The following is a 7,542-nucleotide window of genomic DNA, read 5'->3' on the forward strand; positions in this document are numbered from 1 at the left end:
CTTCTTCACCAGGTGGGAGGTGTTCATGGACCAGGAGAGGTCAGATGTGATGTGGAGACCCAGGAACCTGATGTTGTCCACACGCTCCACCACTTCTCCGTCCACGAGGAGGGGGGCGTGATCCGTCTTCCTGGACCTCCTGAAATCCACAATGACCTCCTTGGTCTTCCCTGTGTTCGGAGGTCATTGTGGATTTCAGGAGGTCCAGGAAGACGGATCACACCAGTATACAATCTTCTAATGGGACCCAACATGTTCCTGACACACCTTCAGCGCCAGCATGTGGATTCAAGCAGAAATAAAGGGGATGGATTAAGCGCAGCGTGATCATGAGTGACAAGACATAATACGTAGTGTACAGCACATATACTGTTTCCCTGTAGAGGATGTTCTCTTTAAAAAAAGGTCACATGTTCCAGTTTCAATGACTGAACAAAAACGTGTGTGTTGATGTACAGTGACGTCTTTGTTAAAGGATATTTCCGGTATATTACAACATTGCTGTTCTAAGCCAGGCTAGCGGCATGACCAGGGATGCCAGTGTTGGTGTGTCAGTCGGTTGACCGCTTTGGTCCAGACTAAAATACTTCAACAGCCTGCTGACTGTAGTGATGCTGTGACTTTTCCTCTGGCAACGCCATGAGGTTGACCTTTTGGTGGAAGGAGAACACATGTCACACATCAAAGCCTTTTTACAAGACTTAGGGAGTTATACTGCGTACGTTGTTGTGTAAGCCTCTCTGAAATTGCAGACTGAGCTGTGTAATGTCTGATAAATCACCTCAAGTGAAAGCACTTGACGCAGCATCAGCTGAGGCTGAAGACTGCAAGTTAAAAAACTGTTTAAATCTGGTTTGTGAAGTTAGAAAGAAGTGAGCTGACTAGACCTCTGCAGGCCGAGGCCCTGCTCCTTATCCCTGCTTGAAGTCTGTGTTAGTCTCGACTGACATACCCGAATCGAACTGTAGGTAGTCGAGTTTCTTGTAGTTCTTGTATAAAATGTACATATATAGTCAACTTTTATTTTGTATTTTGTATTTTTCTATTCTGTTCTTATTCCTACTACTATTGCCTGCTGCCTGTAACACTCAAATTTCCCTGTTACATCTTATCTTATCTTATCTTATCTTTATTGGAGTACTGTTTTAAAAGTGAAATGTCTTGTCATTTATGGGGTGGGTTGCCATGGCATTTGGTACCGATATCCATGGTGTCGAGAGGCTGAATCTTAAGCGTTCCCCTGACTTCTCATCCAGCGCCACCAAAACACAGTTTTAAAGTGGTGAAATAATGCCGCATTTCCTGGATGGATTGGCACAACTTTTTACCAGAAAGTCATGGTTCTCTTCTACTGGTGCCACTGTGAAATTTGTTGGCTTTAAAGGAAACATCTCTTCAAATATTGGTTGAAGTGCTATGAATTTTTATAAGGCCATTGAAGTCAGGATGAGCGGCTATAACTTGGTGATCCTAATGTTTCATCTTGAAACATTGGGTCAAAATTGAAATCTTTCCAATACTTTGGTTTATGAGCAAACACCTGCTAACTAATCACATTCCCATCAGCCTCAGTTGTTTGTGTTTCGTGCAAATTAGCAAATGTTAGCAAGCTAAAATGCTGAATTAAGACAGTGAACATGGTGAACATATTCCCTGCTACTGTAGCCATGTTAGCATTTAGCTCAAAGCAGAGCCTGTACACTCTCACTATCAATAAAAAAAATTAATTGCTGTGATTTTAGAATGTGTTCACATTAAAAAGATGTCAGAAGCAAGAAACATGAGCAGTCAAGTTTAAAGGATAACTTTCGTTTTTTACAACCTGGACTTTATTTGTAGCATTAATTACGACCATTTAGACACCCAGACAACTTTGGTGGCATTTGGAGTCGTTTTGAAGAAATTAGCCCCAGAGCCGACCGCCGCAGAGTTAGCCGTGTTGTGGCTGGTTGCTTGCAGCGCGCCTCGCTCGAAAATGACATCATCCACGTCAGAGGTAGGTTCCTCGAGACGCTGTATATTGATAACATGCCACCACGGGCTCAGAGGGGAATAGCACCAGCATATCACAACAAAATATTGGAATATGAACGAGTTTCGCTGCAGATTATGCGTTTATAGAGGCTATGCCCCGCTACGTGCCCCGATTACTCGCATTATACGGATATACGCGCCGCTGGGGCTAATTTCTTCAAAACGACTCCAAATGCCACCAAAGTTGTCTGGGTGTCTAAATGGTCGTATTTAATGCTACAAATAAAGTCCAGATTGTAAAAAAACGAAAGTTATCCTTTAAACCTACGCCAGTGAGTACAATGTTATCTCAGCTGATAGAAGTGATTACCAAAAATACATAATCAAGTTGCCATAAACCAAAATGACTCCTCTAATGACTGAATTTGCCGTCCTAATTTGGCTGACACTGCACAAACCCTCTCTCTGTGCCCCAAAACTTGGCCTGCTCTCAAAGAGAGATGGAGAAAGCATACTGGCATCCATTAGCGTCCATTAGTACCATCAGTGATGTAGAGGGAGATCATTATTTACTGTCACCGTTCTCTAAATGAACACATTCAGTCAGTTATGACAGAAAAGAAAAAAAGCTAGACTGCACTCAAAATTCTTTCAGGACGAATACACGGTCCAGCTGTGCGGTTACTAAACCGTCATTGTCGTGCACAACCATTCCAGCTGAGGCTAGAATGGAGTTTTTCGTACTTCCTGTCTCACTTGTGTGTATGCGTATTCACAAATGCCCACACAAATGTTTGCAGGAAAGACAATTTATAAAGTTAACACAAGCTTCAGGGGCTGGTCCCTGAACCCGCTTGTCTTTGGAGCCACAGGAGGAGAAAGAGTAATGGTGGTGGTGGTGGTGGGGAAGGAGGGAGGGGGGGAGTTGAATCTTCTCCTAAAGTCTTTCTCTCCGCTTGCCTCTTGTTTACATTCCACACCCCCAAACCCCCTAACCAGAGCTAATCTCATCAGTAAATTCCCCGGCTGAACAAATATCTCCTCTCATCGTGAATATTCTCACTCTTTGTGCTCATACACACACATTGTGCGTGTGCAGACACACACACACATAGAGCTTCCAGGCTTATAGATCCAGTTAGTTTGATCCCTTTGCTAGACTGAGACTTTGGTTTGTGTCTCCTCTATGCTGTGGACTAGCAGCACGTCAGCGCCAAATTAGTGCTGAGGTCACATTCTCACTTCTTGCTTTCATTTTCATTGTGTCACTCTCTCACTCTTTCTTTCCCCTCGGCTCTCTCGGCTGAAGGACAGGAGTCAGAGACAGTTATTACAGACTGGTCGCAGTAGAGGGAATCAGGCTGTGGTCGGACGGGTTGCGGGTGGCTGTGGGTTCAGCGGGATAACGAGGATCTTTGTTCTAGCGTTGCAGCTTTTGGCTGACAGGAGAGACACATCGACACACTACCCAGAGAGAGATGTCGGGGTGGGATGGGGAGGTGGATATGAAAGGCTGGATGGACAGAAAGACAGATAGACAGACAGACAGAGAGATAGGGGTGGTTATGGGTTGTTAGTGAGCCGCAGAGTGAAGCACAGGCCTCCAACTGTGTGACCCTGACCCGTTCGCGCAGCTATTATGGATCGGCTCAGTGGGCCTGTAAAGGCCAACTGCATGGCCTGCTGCACTGCTCCAGACTCCAGCCAAAACCACCCAATGTCCCCTTCTCAAGGCCTTGAACTCTGTTTAGTAGGGCAGCAAATTTAATTTATGGTTTTTGGTGATTTGCTTTGATTTTCTGTATTTGGTGTATGTGTGTGTGTGTGTGTGTGTGTGTGTGTGTGTGTGTGTGTGGATGTGATTACTCACGTTGTGGGGCCATAAATCTGCTTACATTGTATTGTGGGGACTCGTCTTCCTTATGAGGCCAAAAAGAAAGTCCCCATAACATAAATCATTCAATTTTAGTGTGAAGGCTTGGGTTAAGGTTGGGGTAAGGCTCCGGGAAATGAACGCAAGTCTGTGTAGTGTCCCCAAAAGTGATGGAAACACAACTGTGTGTGAGTGTGTTTGTATGTGTGTGTTTCTCCAGTTGTCGTTTCTGTCACAAGGTTGTGAATGGTGGCCCATTTCCTGCACTGTTCTCACTCTGGGCCGTGTTGATGGGGGAAGGACCCAAAATAACGTTGTGTGTGTGTGTGTTTGTGTGTGTGTGGTGTGTGTAGGTATGTATGCCTTGTCTAGGACAGCACGGAGCCAGGCCCTTCCTGCATTGTATTGTCTTTCAGCAAACGTACGGATACACATACACACTCGAAACCATACATGTAGCCAGAGATATACTAGCCTGCAGCACACTGGTGTAGAAATCATCTCTAGTCAAACTAATCTACCCTAAAGAGAAAATTCACAACATTTTCAACAGAATTTTTTAATCTGATCTAGTGATAATGTGATGTACATGACAATGTCAGGTAGTCCACGCTATATTAGATGGGCTTTGTGTCCAGTGGCTTTTTTTGAGTTTTGTTGACAGAAAATTAATGAAGCAGCTTTCTTTTTGTGTCCTTTTTGCCTCCAGAGGGAGCTACATGAAATTGATAAATTGCCTCAAGTGATGTCACTTGAGGGAGTCATCTGCTCGAGGATAGCAGCACATTAGCAGCTGTTAGCATAACACACATGAATCTCTGACCAAACTGGCAGTGGCCGAGTTGCATTATGGGAAATGTAGGCATCGTTTTGACATAGATTAATCATAAAGACCTCTTGCTCTCCTGCATCAGTTTTGACCCCTTTTTTAACTGTACGTCATGAGTCTGACGATGTTAAAGGAGTGCAATGCTAAATCTGTGGAATACTCTTTTAATTATTTTTGTATCTATTCTATATCCATTCTAGTAATTTTCAACAATATTCAGACATGCTGTGAAAAGTGGGGTCTGTCTTCTATGGTGTCCTGCCACTGGGGATTAAATGATGCACATGTGGCAAAGCGCTTGATCTGTAATACCCTTTTCTCATGCTCTGTGTCTGGGCATGTTTGACATCAGCATGGCTTCCATACATATGAGAGGCTTGTCTAAAAACTGAATGTGAAGGCCATCAGTGGAGGGTGATAATTGGAACACCTGCAGACCTCTGTTCTCTGATCCAGGACTCGAGAGGGGCTCCACACCACAGGGGGGGTCAGTGTTCCTCCTGATAAAGTGATGTGCTTTTCCAATCACTTATCTTCAAATAACCAACAGAGGGTTTGTTTTCCAACAAACAGCAGCCAATTGAGCCCGGGGCCAGGTAAATACTGAGCCATCAGATTGGGCTAGTCAAAGGTGTGAAGTGCCTTTAGCAACAGCAGATTAGGCACAATTCTTTTCTCTGGGCTGGAGAAGAGGCATTGTTTTTTAGATATAAATCAATAAGATGGGTTTTTGAATTATTGGTGAATTTATAAATGAGGTTATTCAGTTAGAAAATCTATAGCAGCTAGAAAACCGGCAACTTCTGCAACCAAAGCATCACCTGAACAGTTTTTATTCAAAGGCCGAATGAGGATTAAGAAGTTTTGACTAAAAGGAACCTCCTTTTTCGAGGCTGATCAGCCATTTAGTTAACTAAAATGCTGACTGATTTTTCTGGTCAGTTCATCTGATGTTCATCTTAGTAAACACACATAAACCAACAGCAGCACACACACAAAAATCGATGACACAAATCTTGTTGTCAGCCTCATAATTTCAGGATTGTGCCACATACACATATAGAATCAAGTCAAATCTGTGTCATTAAATGTATCATATATAAGATGGAAAATTTGACACTTTTAAATTCTAAATGTCTACTTTTATATGAAAAGCAAAAAACAATCAGAGAGAATTAAAATTCTTTTTATTCATGGTTTTGTCACAAATGAAGTCTAACAGGAGAGAAGAAAACACTGTCATTTCAGCAAAAGTCACCCCAAAATGCACAAAACATGTAAAGCTGCTAATTTATGTTTAGATGAACTTGAGCACAGCTTGGGCAACATTTTGTTTTAAATCATTTAAATATTCAATTAATGAAAATCCTGTTTAAAAAAAATCATGTAATTGGACTTGATCGTTATTCTAAAGAGAATTAAACAATTTTGTCTGGGTGCTAAATAACAGTGTTCAATGCCTGTTTTGTCCAGCAACACATACACTCCCCTGTGTCATTGCGCTTTTTTGCCACTTGTTGAATGTGAACCAAGAATAATACGTCCAGCTCTGGTCACACTTTGAGGTCAGATAGTGAGATGACATCATGTAGTTGAGAAGGAACTACTTTTTATCATCACCTCTGGCCTCGCTCCATTCCTGCTCCCAAAGAAGGAAGGAAGGGAGTCTGAGTTGAAGGAATTAAATGCAATGTGCTGCAGGTCAGACTGCAGGTCTGAGCGGCCACGGTTCATTCTGCAGAGGGCAGTCGCATTTATATTTAATCTCAAAGAAATCACTGTTTTCTTGCACTTAGCACTGACCTCTCCGGGTTTTGCTTCTATATTAAGCTTTGATAGAGTTTGTTTTCCGAGCTTTGGGTCTTCCCCTTTCCAACCTTGTGAATCCATTACAGAGCATTTTCTCATGGCCTTAAATTTCCCCCTCGAAAAACAAATAAGTGTCTCAAGTCAGGGAGAGTCTCGCAAGCAGAAACAGGAGTTCAGATTTCATGACGGATAAAAGACAACCAGCTCTGCCAGCACCTCAAATCAGCACTTTCTGATTTAAAGACCAAACCACACCTCACTACGTGCACCGAGGATGCAGGAGGGCATGTGTTAACAGCATGTCTTGATCTGAGCGTGTGCCTGATAGATTTGACATTTCTCACGGTGGGTCAGGTGTTTTTCTACTACCACACTACAAGCCCGTACACATCTCTTTTATTTCATTCTCCCGACACCTTCCCTCAACAATTCGTATTTGCTTTTCTGTTATGCAATAAATTTGTAGCTGATTGCTCACACTCCCTCTTTCCTTCCCCGTTCTCCCGGTGGTTCCCACACTTCGTGCACCTCAAGAGACCTATCCCCTTTTGGCGCCGGCCCATTTGGCAGTCACACCAACAGAAGGGCCAGCATGTGCGTGGGCTTCATAATAAAATAATCTTTGCCCTGGGGTGCTGAAACTCTGCAGCTACTCCCTGACAGTTTCACTTGCCCTGAGAGAGAGAAAAAAAAGAAAATAGGAACAGACATGCTCACTCACTGTCAGTCAGCAATACTGTACATTGTGTAGAAATATCATATATCATGCAATGCTTGTGGGAAGACTTAACTGGAAAGATTACAAGCTGTCACGCGTTTGGAGGATTTTGTGGAACAAGGATCCATGAAGATGGTAACCAACCAATGTGTCCTTGTTTCATTAAATAAAGATTTTGTGGTTTGGAGTCCAGGTGACCAAATTTCAAGCAGATACGTGAAGATCAGGATTCTCACATCAGATGCACAAGAGTGTTTGTAGAACAAAACACGACCGACTGGCTTCTCCGGTTCTACCTTTCGTGTCTGATGTTACACAGAATATGATGTTCTGCTTCTT

The sequence above is a fragment of the Chelmon rostratus genome, chromosome 19 (assembly GCF_017976325.1).
Source record: "Chelmon rostratus isolate fCheRos1 chromosome 19, fCheRos1.pri, whole genome shotgun sequence".
Taxonomy (NCBI): Eukaryota; Metazoa; Chordata; class Actinopteri; order Chaetodontiformes; family Chaetodontidae; genus Chelmon; species Chelmon rostratus.